The sequence below is a fragment of the Peromyscus californicus genome, unplaced genomic scaffold (genome assembly GCF_007827085.1).
Source record: "Peromyscus californicus insignis strain IS unplaced genomic scaffold, ASM782708v3 Scaffold_11__1_contigs__length_118956290, whole genome shotgun sequence".
NCBI lineage: Eukaryota > Metazoa > Chordata > Mammalia > Rodentia > Cricetidae > Peromyscus > Peromyscus californicus.
The window spans coordinates 31,838,852-31,852,910 of NW_026294402.1; the positions used below are offsets into that span (position 1 = coordinate 31,838,852).

The 14,059-nt window shown below is 47.8% G+C and overlaps 1 protein-coding gene across 7 annotated transcripts in view; it reads right to left on the reverse strand.

Annotated features, from left to right (window-relative positions):
• The window catches only part of Pknox2 (PBX/knotted 1 homeobox 2), a 273,676-nt gene that overhangs the window by 182,510 nt on the left and 77,107 nt on the right, over positions 1-14,059 (reverse strand). The gene's annotated exons all lie outside the window — the stretch shown is intronic.

Below are 14,059 nucleotides of genomic sequence, written 5' to 3' on the forward strand. Positions count from 1 at the left end.
GGAAATGGAGGCTGAAAGAAGTTACGTAACTACTCAGTGTTAGAGGTCTAGTAGATGAAGAAGTTGGGTTTCAAACCTTGGTCTGATTCCAAAGCCCATGCTGAGGCTCACTGCTGGAATGAGCAGAGAACATTGTCCTATTGTGGGCTTTGAAAACTAAGTCTCCAGCCCTCGCCCAGCCCTGGCACTCAACTGCCTCTCCACTGGTTTGGCCATTAGAAGCTATGAAGATGCTCTTTCAACAGTAAAATCTCAAGAAGTATCAGATCCCTTCTGCTCCTTGACTCACTTCTCCCCCACTTCTTATAGCCAAGTGGGTCAGCGGCAAGGCAGAGGGATTCCTCCAGCCCTGGGTTTTCATGTATATTCTTTGGTAAACAAGAGCAATCATTTGCGAACAGACCCAGATGCAAACGGTCCCCAAATCAGGGATTCCAGCTCCGAGGCACAGAATAATACAGCTTTGGGGAAGATTTAATAATAGTAAAATTAAAACTGTAACTGAAGCATAATGAAGAATGTGGTACAAACAGGCACTGAAAAGGAAAAAATAAAAAATAAAAATCCTACACAGATTAGCCCCTATGGAATAGTGATTGGTTGAGAGCAACAGTAAACAATGTGCAGAAATGCAACTTAATTATCCTGCAACTCTTCACATTCTACCAGAGCCACACTGGAAGACTTTGATGTTGGCAGCAGAGGCGACAATAGCCCCCCTCTCCCCTGTTCCTGGAAGAAGAGCATGGCTAAGACATATGAGCAGCTGAGGTAGAGAAGAACATCAGGACTGATCTCCCGAGAAACCAAGAAGTGGCCAACTAGCCGAAAAGAAAACATCCGTCAGGAGCTGCAGAGCCAGCTGGTTGGTGATCAAAGAGGGAGCTGTGAGGACCAGGGCTACAAGGATGAAAACACCACAGGGGAGGTTCAGATGATCTCCGGTCCCCCAAACCTGGTGAACGGCCTCAAAGGGGAGCCCCGGCCTTTCAAGCCCAGTACTGGCTTAGTTAGTTAGCATCAGGGTACTTTTGTGGAGAAATTTGGGGGGTCCTCCTTTCCTCACATAAGCACAATGAGTACCACCTGGTAGAAAATGCCTCCCTTGTTCCAATTTTGCCCTTCAGGGGCCTCTACAGGGCTTCAGAATTTGGGCAATAGACCCAGAGGAAGGTGGAACCTTCACTCTTCACAACAAGTCTCTTTTAAGGATGTTCCTGACAGACTTCGGAAGACTTAGTGGGTGCTAGCTCCGGAAGTCTAGTCCCTAAAGCCTCCCGGGACTGCTATTATCTCTTCTGAATCTCTTCAACCTCGCTGAGAAAGTGACAACCCAGCCAGCCACTCACGTATTTTCTTCCTCTAAGAGACTCTTCTCTACTTATTGTGAGTAGGCAATCCTAGGGCCAGGGAGAGTGTCATGGTTGGTTGGCTGGGTGGTCGGTCAAGTGAAGTTCCACTTAGGAATGGGAGTAATATCAAATCACCTCCTGAGGTTCCAGGCAGATTCAGGAACTTTTGATGCAAGAACTGTGGATCGATCAAGAGGTCTCGACATCCAACTTCACTCAGATTCTCTCTAGTTTCTTCTCCTTGTCTGACTCCTTAGGCAGCCTCCTGGCTTTGTTTGGCTGGACCACTGAGATGCAGTGGAAACTGAGTCTAGCTGTTTTTGAATCAGAAAAGGAACTAGGAGATCTTAGCTTCTTCCTTGAAATGGGACTTGGGGTGCCAGTTCTGGGGCTGCCCATTCACTTCTGATTGTAAGAGGCAGGGTCACACAAGTCCAAAAGAAGGCAATGATTTCTAAAAGGAAGAACCCAAAGGTGTCACGAGATGATGAGGATCCTGCCAACGATGCTGCCTGTGAAGGGAGAGGTAGCTTCTCCCAGCACGTGATGATGAATATTGTCATCGGTCTACAGTGGTTACTGCTACTGGGCAGTAAAGTAAGCTCTATGACTTCTCAGGACAGGGGTCATTATCCTGCTCATACCAGGCACCAGTCTGGACTCATCCCATCCATCTTTCTGGACAGGCCAAGCTGCTCCAATGACACAGCTCAAGGAGCATCCAGTAGACATTCCACATCTTGCTCTTGTTTGTATTTTCTTTACTCCTGATTTCCAGATTCTAATAGAGGGAGGTCATTGAGCCATCAGAGGTGATACTGGTGAATAGTAAACAGGGGACCTCGGACAGGAGGCGTTGCTTCCCACTGTGGGTAGGGGAGATAGAGCAGGGACCATCTGAGAATTGACGGTATTTATTTGGAATGCTGAGCTTGAAAGATTGGCAGCTTCCAGAAGTGAACAAACCCATCCCCACACCCCTCTGTATAATCTTAACAGCCGTTCCTCACTAGCATATCACCCTGTATTGAATTTGTATCTTTCGTATATCTTTCTGGAAATGTCTGGTGTATTTTTTTAAGTTACTGTGACATGCTCTGTGCCCCTCTCCTCACCCCACTACTAAAATAACAGAAGTTGTCTAAGGGCTGGGCATTGCTCCTCAATGTTGCCCCAGGCCCTGGCACGTGGCAAGATCTCTATAAACATTGGCCAAGGCTTCAAGATGATTTCTATCAGCTTCAGCATGGAAACAGGCTAGACTCATGTCAGGGAATGAGTGCGGCTTGGGCTCAGGGCCAAGGAAGCGATCAAGGAACTACTCCAGAGTCTGGAAGGTAGTGGATACATGGTTAGGGCCCCCACTAAGAGCCACGGCATATATTGGCTCATTTCGTCCACACAGGCCAGGGTTTGATTAAGTCCACTTACTGGCTATGGAAACTGGGACAGTCTCTTTCCTTCCTGGGGAGATACTAACCCCAAAAGGTTTGAAGTGTGTTGCTCACTGCTACGTCCTCAGTATTTAGATGTCCACAGGTCTGTCTTCAATCAGTGCTCATGAACTAAGTGACACTTTGTTTTTCCCTGTGGCAGTGGGGATGGACCTCAAGGGCCCGTGCTTGTTAGGCAAGTCCTCTATCACTAAGGCAGATCCTCACCTTCCAAAGTGACAGTCTGACTAACTTCATTTCAGGATCCTATGACACCTTACTTTAAACTGTCTAGCGCTCTGCCATAGGCAAGCCAGTTTCCCATTTCCCTTGGGCTCAAGAGGTCTGATGTGTTATGTCCAAGAGCTCCCTGGGCCCTCAGGTTTTTAATTCGCCTGACATTTTCTTGATGTCAGAGAAAGCAACGTATGGAAGGATTTGGCTCTGGGGCAGGAGAAAGGGGAGCTTACCAGAGCAGACAGAGGACTCTGTACCCAAAATATTAAGAGGGGCAAAGTCAATGATTGTGGTCCCTTATGCCATATGGGATATAGATTTCCAACAAGCTTATGAGTCAGGCAAGGCAGAACTGACTTCTCTCTTCATCTTACGAGTATTGACAACTGAGGCTCAGAAAGGGGGACGTCACTTGAAGTCATGCAGCTATTTCTATAGTGACCCTGCTTTAAAACCAAGGTCCCTGGCTCTCAGAGCTTGCACAATACAGTTGTCCCTTGGTGTTTCAAGAAGATTGGTTCCAGAATCCCTTACAGAGACAACAAAATCTATAGATGGTCAAATATATATATGTAAATAAATAAAATGGTTCCTAGTAACTGCATGTAACTTGAACACGTTGACATATTCTTTTTGTTTATTTGTTTGCTTGTTTTTCAAGACAGGGTTTCTCTGTGTAACAGCCCTAGCTAACTTGTTTTGTAGACCACGCTGGCCTTGAACTCACAGAGATCTGCCTACCTCTGCCTCACAAATGCTAGGATTAAAGGTGTGTGCCACCACACATGGCTCCATAGTCTTAAAATATTGTTCATGGCAGCTACTGCAACATAGATGCTGTGTAAAATAGTTGACAAAGTGTATTGTTTAAGGAACGATGACAAGAAAGAAAAATCTGCACACGTTCTGTACAATTGCACTTTTTTCCCGTGAGTATTTTTCACCCTTGCCTGGTTAAATCGGCATGGAGACCATGCAGATACTGGGGGGGAGCACTTCCTTTCACTTACCCACGCCCACCCCCCCATTGCCCTTGCTGGCTGCCTTGGGACTGCCGAAGAAGAGCCCTGCTTACATAGTGTGAGGAGGGAGCTGCTGAAATTGTGATCTCTCCTCTGGAGGGAAGACTTCTCACGGCAGCGTTGGCAGAGTGGCTATATCAGTGCGTGGTTTGAGGTCTGGGGAGACAGGAAACCATTGGTAACTTTTTCTATTGGAATCTTTAAAGATGTATTTTATTCATAAAGGCTGTTTGGAAATTGCCCCGTGCTAAATTTTTGCTGAGGCCATCAGATGTGGACCCCTCCTCTCTCCAGTTGTCTGACGGCACAAGCGCTGTGCACCTCTGTTTGTTGGTTTCCTTGGTGTGTGCGCTTTTCAGTCCCTGGAAGCTGGAGGGAGCCTGGTGTTGCATAAGCACCTCATCAGAATTAACATCCCGCCTGACGATGCACTGCTTTCTTGCTCTTCCCACTCAAGAGGAACATTTACCTCAGCCCAACTTCTTCCCAGGGTACACAGAGAGACTTTGGTCTCAATGACTGCCCCCTTATTACCAGGCAGCTCCTGGGGGCATGGAGTCCACCCTGGAGCCTATTTTGGGAGCTTGCTGCTTAGTAATGGAAAGAGAACTGAGGATCTTCTGCTGTGGCCTCTAGGGTTCCCCTTCAGCGCCCAGGGCTCCCTGATAACATTTATTTATTCATAGAAAGCCTACTGTGTGACAGCCTCCGTGCTGGATGCCCAGGATATAAAAAGGAGGAAGCCAAGATCCCTTTCTTTAAAAATCCAAAGTAGAGGTGACAGACATGCAGAGAAATAGAAGCAAATCAGCGGGGCTCTAACTGAGCAGTATGTGTATTCTGGGAACTGGGGAGGAAGGAACTGCTGGCTGTGTCTAGGGGAGAGAGGGAGGAAGGGAGGGAGGGAGGGAGGGAGGGAGGGAGGGAGGGAGGGAGGGAGGGACATTTGCGTAGAACCTGGCAGGATCTGTCCGAAGGAAGACAGTAAGAGGAATCAGTCAATGGGGACAGAGCCAAGCCATCTCTCCTGGGTATGAAAGCACCCATGCTAGCTCTCATGTAGCCAGACTTCTTCCTTCTTTTATTCTGAGCAGGAAAGGCAACCATGGGTGTCCTGGAGGCCCGCTTACTCTTTCTGATCCTCAGTTTCCTCTTTCCGTAATAGACACTATAACAACATCTACACGATAGGAGTGATGTGAGAACAAAATGAGACGTGTATAACCGCATGAAAAGGTGCCTACCTTGATAAGTGTGAACGGGTGTTGCTGTGATGGTTATCTTTCATATCACTGCTGCTGGCAAGCATCCAAGGACCCTAGTGAAGTTGCCTAAGGCATAAAGACACTGATGGTTCTATTTAAATCCTGGCAACCCAAACATAACAGGATGAGCCTTTTACTCTTTCTGGACTCTGAACTGAAAACCCCTTCGGAAGAAGCAGCCCTCTTGGCTTGAGAGCTCCTGGGGCAACACGAGAAGTCTTAGCACAGGTCATGCTCTGGGGGCAGAAGTCAGGGCTGATAGGAGACCTGCTCAGTTCAGTGCAGAGGGGTCCTTATGATCTGGATGAAAGTGTCCCCTACAACCCTTTTATACTGGAGGTTGGCCCTCAGCTAGTGGGTCTAACCTTTAAGAGGTAGATTGGATTGTGGGAACTCTTATCTAATCAGTGGATTAACACATTGATGGATCTATTATTTGACAGCATTATAGAGATATGATGAAGGTGGGGAGTGGTTAGAAGAAATAAATCACAAAGACTTGGGAGCTATAATATGTCTCAAATCTCTTCTCTGTCCTGTTTACTTTTCTTTCTTTTTTTTTCCCCCCGAGACAGAGTTTCTCTGTGTAGCTTTGGCACCTGTCCTGGATCTCGCTCTGTAGACCAGGCTGGCCTCAAACTCACAGAGATCCGCCTGCCTCTGCCTCCCGAGTGCTGGGATTAAAGGTGTGCACCACCACCGCCCAGCCTGTCCTGTTTACTTTTAAAGAAAATTTTCATTCTGTTTCTCCTTCGTGGGGAGTGAGCGGCATGTATGCATGCCCTGGCGTGCATGTTGAGGCCAAAAGACAGCTCATGTGCGTTGGCGCTGCCTTCCACCAGGTAGGTCCAGGTATTGAACACAAGTTGCTGGACTTGGTGGCAAACGCCTTTCCTCAGGGAGCCTGTCACCAGCCTCGTTTGTTCTGTCAACACCGTAAGATGAGCCTTCCATTCTGCCCTCTCTGCTGTAAGGCTCTGCCTTATCCCCATGGGGCCAGCCAACCATGAACTGAAATCTCTAAAGCCGTGAGGCCAAATAAATCTTCCCTCACTCCAAGTTATTTCCCTAAGATATTCATCATAGCAGTGAAAAATCATACGAATACAGGAGTGCTTCCAAAGGTTCTCCAGATTAACAGCCTAGGATCCCTTGAAGGAGTGAGCAAATGTTCATGTGCAACCCACAGGCCCTGCAGGCCAAAAGATGCTTGGCGGCTTTGGATGATAATGATCAAGGTACCAGCATCTGCTAGAATTTGGGCCTAGAGTCCCACAACCTGCAGACCGCACGGACTTCTCAGTGAGTCACGCCCTGCCCTCACACGTTTGCCCAGTCATCTCCCAAGTGTGCCCCTGCTCCATCTGGGAATCTTACAGATTAATACGCTTGCCTCTACTGCAGATCATTATGGTCTCCTGCAACAGCTGCCTACAAGCTCTCCTGACCTCTGTGTTTGCTTCTTTCCAATCCACAGTACATACTGAAATCGTAGCAATCTTTCCAAAACACAAATCTTGCCAATTAATCCCCTGCTCAGAACTCTTCAGTGTCCCACCACTGGTCTCTAGGGAATAGAGCCCCCAAGACCCTCCTTGATGTTTGGCCCCACCTCTCACCACAGCCTTTGTCCCACAATGTGCCTGCCAGATGGAACATTTTACATTTTCCCTCACCTGCCAAGCTATCTCTGGCGACCAGGACTTGATTCATGAAGTTAGCTCTGTCTGGAGTTATTCCACCCACCCCCTGCTGCTTGGCTAACTCCTCATCCTCCAGGTATCAGACCAGACCACTCTGCCTCTAGGAGCCTCCTTGGATCCCCTGAGATTTCCTGAGGTGCCCTGCTGGCTGCTCACAGAGTGTCTGCCTCTGCCTGATTACAGCCCTTACCATACTGTACCGGTGGTGCCCGCTTACCAATCATCTGTCTCTGTTTCTCCAAAAGGACATAGCCCCCGCTGAATGGAGCTCAAACAGAGCAGGCAATAAACATATGCCGCATGAATGACAGAAGGACAAATGAATAGACAATGAGCAAGTGAAGGAATGAGTAAATGAGTGATTGAGTCAGGATATAGAACTGAAAAGACTGGATTCCACAAAAAACGCCTAACAGGAGAGCATCCCGGCAGTGGAATCTAGACAGACAATATGAAAGGTAGAGGCAGGATGGAGGGATGAACAACTTTGAGGGTTAATCCAGCATGCAGAGTGCAACAGAGGAAGGGGCGGGGCGGGCAGAAAGGCAGGGAGTACATGTGTGTGTGGAGAGTCCCTTTCCATCTTCCATCCCGGTACCCCATGCACATAAATCGCAGCTACCTGACAACAACCTCATCAATAAGGGGACTTCTACTATTCCATAAACTTCCTTTAAATTAAAATCCAGGCAACGCACACACACACACACACATACATATATACCCCACAGACATCTTCTTCGCTGAAAAGTTGCTCCCTATAAAATAAAAGAAGCTGTTTAAATGTCTTCCTTCCAAGCTAGCCCCACAGAGCTGGAGCTGAGAATACATTAGCCTTTAATGAAGTGAGACTCTCATCTTGCAGGAGACACCTCATTTAGCGCAATTGTTTCAGAGCCATTACAGAAAGACAATTACAAGGAAGCGGGGAGAGTAATTGGAAATGCTGGCAGGAGTTGGGCGAAATGATAATAAATAAAAATATTCAACCTAATAAGCTTCCAGGAGGGGGTGGGATGAAGAAAATCAACATAATTAGAACTGAACCTTAGCAAGGAAAAACAGACAGCAGGGTGGCAAGTGCTCAACTTGTACAGGAAGGAGGAAGTCACATGTCGCCAACCATGTTTTGAGGGGCGGCAGGCCACTGGCCCTTCTGGGAAACTGTGGAGGGACAGAGAGAGTGTCTACAGCCCAGGGTCTGCTGAGGGTTCAGCCTGTCCTCCTAGACACAGAAATCTGGGTGTGCAAAAAAAAAAAAAAAAAAAAAAAAAGGCAGGCCTGGCCTGGCCCAGCCAAGATATCTCCCCCACCCACTGAGATAGGCAAAGGGAACCCAGGCTTGAGCCTCACTCTGCCACTACATGGTTTTTGGTGGTGCCACCGCAGGTGTGAGCTGGTGGCTTCCTGGGTGGCCTCAGCTTTCACATCTTGGCGTGTATCTGACTCCCTCTGTGGGCCTGTCTTCCTCACATACTTTCATCTGGTAGGTCTCCCTTTGAGTTCTGAAATGTCAACACAGGCGCCCAGAAGTTACACTTAGCAACTGGGTTCGTTCACTGACACGTAAGATCATTCCCAACCCTCTGTCCTTCTTGCAGGGGTGCTGATCCTCCAGCTTGCTGGAGGTGGGTAGGGGCTTTGCCCACCAGGCCCCAGTGCAGTTCCTACCACATTTGTCAGAGAGGGCTGGCTCTTCCTGAAAGACTGAGTCCTGTAGCACTTGCAGAGGAAATGGGCTGCCTGGGACTGGCCTTAACATTAACAGGGCAGGGCCCAGGAGGGGCCGAAGCTGGATGACGCGCACTCACAGTTTATGACTCAGCGCATTCCGGTTTCTGAACTTTTTTGAGAATTTGCATCAGGAAAATGTCCTGTTTGATTTTTAAAAAACAAATACAAGTTGAACTTGAGATCCAAGATCTCAAACCTGTGACCCTGTGAGAGTTCCCAGAGACAATGACAATAAAAACTCATCCCATTGTTTATTTATGCTGCATGATGGCTCCTTACTAATTCACAAATGTGCTGTTTGCAAGTAAACAATAGAGACTTAAACTAAAATCAAGTTTTAAAACTTCCAAAGATTGTCTAATTATCATAATCGATTGAAATTAATATTTTTCCAGCCACATTTATCCCTGAGTGCCTGCTATGTGCCAGAAACTGGGGAGATGGATGCCCCAAGTTCCTTTCCTTAAGAGACTTGCTACCTAGCAAGATTCAGGTTGTAAGCTAGGTGTGGTAGCAGACATCTTTAATCCCAACACTTGGGAGGCAGAGGCAGTCAGATTTTCTGTGAGTCTGAGGCCAGCCAGATCACATAGTGAGTTTGAGGCCAGCCAGTGCTATATAGAGAGACCCTGTCTCAAAATAAATCAACTAATTATTAATAATAATAAAGATTCAGACTGTAATCTAGGCATGAGGCAAGGCCAATACTCTAAAAAGTTGGTCTCCTCTCCTAAGCAGTAGCCCAGTGGCCCAAGTCCATGGTCTTCATATGTCACTAGACTCTATCAGTAAATGTTTAATTCTCAAGATAAACATTCATATACCTATGTACATGGGTATGTACACACATGCGTACCAAACACATTGCCAATGTTTGATGTGATTTATGCAACACATTCACAAAAACAATTCTAGTCTGTTCTGAATACCAGGCAGAATTTAACACTTGTTTTTCTTCTGCAGGCCACGGCATCTGGTATCCAGTCCTGGGACTGAAGGTGCCTCTGGGTCCATCAGAAGCTCGAACATAAAGCTCAAAGCCAAGGATGAAAAAAGAGCTTGGGTGTCTCCCTCTTAGATAAACTAGGAGTAATGACCTTATTTATTCTTCCATTGGGCAAACAGGTATCATCAATCAGAATGCGCCAGGAGCCATGCCAAGTAGAGCAAGGGCTAGAAGCATCAGCCACCAGCCATGGGCTCTCCATGTAAAAGGACTAACATAAGCTATCTGGGATGCAGGTATACTGGTCAGCATCAGGAAGTTCAGGCCAGGGCCAAGGAAGGGAATATTGTCCTTTTTTCCAGAAGAATCTGTGGAAGAGATGGAACCAAGATAAGCAGGCTCTGGCCATGTGGAGGGAAAAGAAAGACTTCCTGGCCAAGGTAAGGGACACCGCATTAAGAAATCAGTTGTCTATGCTTATCCCGGCATCTATCTGGAGATCCCATATTCTGAGGCTGGGCAGGAGGGAGCAAATACTTAATAAGGAACAAACAAAAGAGGCCAAGAAAGGCTCTTTGAACCAACACTCTGACAACTAGAGATCTAGGCCGTTACTCTGACAGCCTGCCATCCGACTCACCAGTGGGGGCCTTAGAAGTTGGCCAACGAAACAAGCATGCATTGGTTACCAATGCTAAAGAGCGAGGAGGGCTTTCTAATAAGGGTCTAAGTAATCCCATCTACTGGACAGAAGATGAGGCGCTGCTGGAAAAGACATAACTAAAGTCCATTGTGATGAAGTCACAGAAGGGTGCCTAGTGTGTACGGGGCCCTCGTCACAGAGAGCCTGAGTTCTCAGCAAAGGAAGGAGATGGAGAACATTGTAGGCAAAGTGTCTACAAGTCCAAGAACAGAGTCTCAAAAAGGCATAGAAGCCCAAAACCCTCTGGGATCTGACAACTGCAAAAAAAAAAAAAAAAAAAAAAAAAGTAGGGACTGTTGGTTCCTGGGAGGAGATAAGAGGAGGCTGTGGCTATTCTCAGGGTGACTCACTGGGCCTAGAGTTGAGCACAACACACAGCCAATGCTTAGTAAACATGTTTGGATGGGAGATTGCCACTTCTGAAAGTAAGAGCTGGGATAAGCAACTCATTCTTCTAAAGCCCCAGGCAATGCCACATGCTGAGGTGTATTTATTAAAGTCTTTTGATGAGAAAGAGGGGCAAGAAGAGGAAAGAGGGGGAGAGCTGAAACAGGGGTGGCCACCCTCACCTACACATACTCCCAGGAACTGAGGCTGCGGGTCGAAGAAGAGAAGGTGGAAATTGATGACATGTCTTAAACCTCTAGCCAGAGCCAAGTAGGCCTTTCAGAGATTATCATTACTCTTTGATCAGCTGGGAGACCAAGCCAAGATAAGATGGTGAGAGCGGAAAGTGAGGGAGCGGGATTTTAATCTGGAACCCATTGCTCCTGCATCGCACCCTCTCTCCCTCTGAAGGCAGAGCAAAAATGGTCGAGACTATTAGGAAGCACCTGGCCTAGATTGGGGGACTCTCCTGGCTGTTCTGCTACCCGCCCGAGGTCATGTAGATGAAACCTCAGGACCTCTCTCCCCTCCCTACAGGGACCAAGGTAAATATGGCAGCTGCTCCCTGGGCCCTGGAAAGTTCTAAGATGGATCCTTATTAGAAGAGTACACTAGGGGCTGGAGAGATGGCTCAGAGGTTAAGAGCACTGGCTGCTCTTCCAGAGGTCCTGAGTTCAATTCCCAGCAACCACATGGTGGCTCACAACCATCTATAATGAGATCTGGCGCCCTCTTCTGGCCTGCAGACATACATGCAGGCAGAACATTGTATACTAAATAAACCTTTAAAAAAAAAAAAAAAAAAAAAAGAAGAGTACACTAGATGAATCCCCTCTCACACTAGCTCCTCGCTCTAGCCTAAGTTTGCATTTTGCATCTTGAAAGACTGCACCCACCACACTCCCTGCCTCCCTGCCCCAGGCCTCCCGGATTCTGACATTGTGCCCATCTTGGGACCTAAGAAACCTGAGTTACAGTTTGGTCCCTTTCTTATGCATCTTTGCCAAGAGATTGCATCTTCTAATCCTCAGTTTCCCCACTCTGGGCTGAGAAATTCAGTGACCTCTAAGGTCTCTTAACAGACCCATAAGCCTCTTCCTTGTCCCCAGGCATCTTTTTCTCCCTCTCTGTCCCAGCACCCAGGGTTTCCTCTGGAGATCTGGCTGCAAGCCAGTGCCGACCCTCACAGAACCTTGGGAAGTCCTAGCTTAAGCCATCCTAAGAGCAGACAAAGCCTCAACACAACCAGGCCCGGTTGGTGGGTCAAGGAGTTAGGAGAAATCGCAAGTGTCTCCATTCAAAGCCAATTCCAACAGCTTCATTTGAGAAAGGCATTCTGAGAACAGTGGGAAACTGCTTTCAGAGTCATGGAAACTTTCAGGCAAAAGTGTTTGCTCCACTTTCTAGCTTTGGTCCCATGGGCATATGGTTGCCCTTTCTGGGGCTGGTCTCAGGGCTGGGTGGGAGAGTTACAACAGACACCGGGCTTTCAGGGACTGTCCTAGTACAGACAATTCTGTCACTCCTCCTAGAGTAGAAGGATAGTGGAGCTCCTAACACACCTGACAAACGTGGCAGTGACGGGAATTATATGGTCTAAGGCTGGAGGAGCTGCCACCAAGCCCAGCCAGTCAGTCACCAAAGCTAAGCAGTTTCAGGACAGAAAACTCCAGCTTCCAGCAGGGAAGGCTCCCCAGGAAAGACCTAGCTCGGTGAACTAAGTGTGATACACTTTACATTTTTAAAAATTATTTTAGATTTATTTTACTCATAGGAGTGCTTTTCCTGCACGGATGTCTGTGCACCACATGCATACCTGGTTGCCTAAGGAAGTGGTGAGCCTCTGTGTGGATGCTGGGAATCGAACCCAGATCCCTCACAAGCACAACAAGTGCTCTTAACCACTAAGCCAACTCTCCAGCCCCACTTTAGATTTTTTTTTAATTAGGTTTAAAATTAAAAGTGACAACAGTGAACTCTTCCTGTCTCTATAGGCATTTGGCTCTAGGTAGAGACCAGGGGCATTAATTAAACTCCCCCAGTCGCCCCCAGGTGATCTGGTCATCCCCACAGCAGTCGGGGTCTCCTGCACTAGAAAATGACTTGGTTCCTGGCAAGTCCCAGCCTGGAGAGGGATCTGCCTTGTGGGCCAACCTCACAGGCAGTAGGCCTCCCCCTGATGCCTCCCCCAGCCCAGCCTAATTCGGTCCTAAGTATTCCTAAGGTGCCTTCCAATTTCCTGCTGTAATAAATGGCACAGAATGCAAATGGAGGTGGATGTGGGACACAGATGTTTGCACTAATTTAATTGAGGGAACACCTTGGATTAAACACTTTGCAAAACACTCACAAATAGGTTCAGTGCATTTGGTAATGAAAAGCCTCCCAGCCCCCTGGCACTTTGGAGAGGCTGCCTGGGGCTGGGAGTAGGAGGGTCTGGGGGAGAGGCCCAGAACAAGGGGAAGACAAGAAGCTTTGAACCAAGGAGAAGGCAAGGGAACCAGGTCCCCGGGAGAGGTACCAGTAGATCCTCTACCAGCTGGGACCCACCCTGCTAAGAAACAGAATCTGGGAGGGCTGGGGATAAGGGAGACAGCATCTGCCTTCACAGGCAGGCACCTGCTTACCTATAGGGGTCAGCAATAGACAGATGCTCCCATCCACAGGGCACAACTACAACCTGAAGGCCTCTACCCAGCTAGCCGGGGCATCATTCACCTGAACAGGCTTTGACTTACTGTGCACTGTGGCATGGGGGGCAGACATTAACAGACCCAGGCACACTGTGAAAAAAATGCTTTAGGGAGGTAGATATACCTGATAATTTGGGAGCCAGAGAGGGCCCAGCAGTTTGGCATGAGGGGTCAGAAGGCCAGCGGAGGGTAAGAGAAATTGCACAGTTAGTAGAGTGCTCACCATATACGCATAAGGACCTGAATTCATAAGGACCTGTGTTGGAATCCCAAGTACCTACATAAAAAGCTAATGTGGTTGCATGTGCACTGGAGAAGTGGAGACAGGAGGCGCCCTAGGACTTGATGGGCAGTCATTCTAGCCAATCGGTGAGCTCCAGCTTCAGTGAGAGACTTTGTCCTGAGAAATAAAGTAGAGAAGCACTGGAAGAAGCTGATATTAACTTCTATCTTCTACACATGTGTGTATGCATGTGCATGTGTGCTCACAGACTCATGAACACATACAAAGTTCACGGGGAAAATGGGAAGACATTCCTTCCTGGCAGAGAACAACAGTGTTTGCAAAGACAGCAGCGCTACCT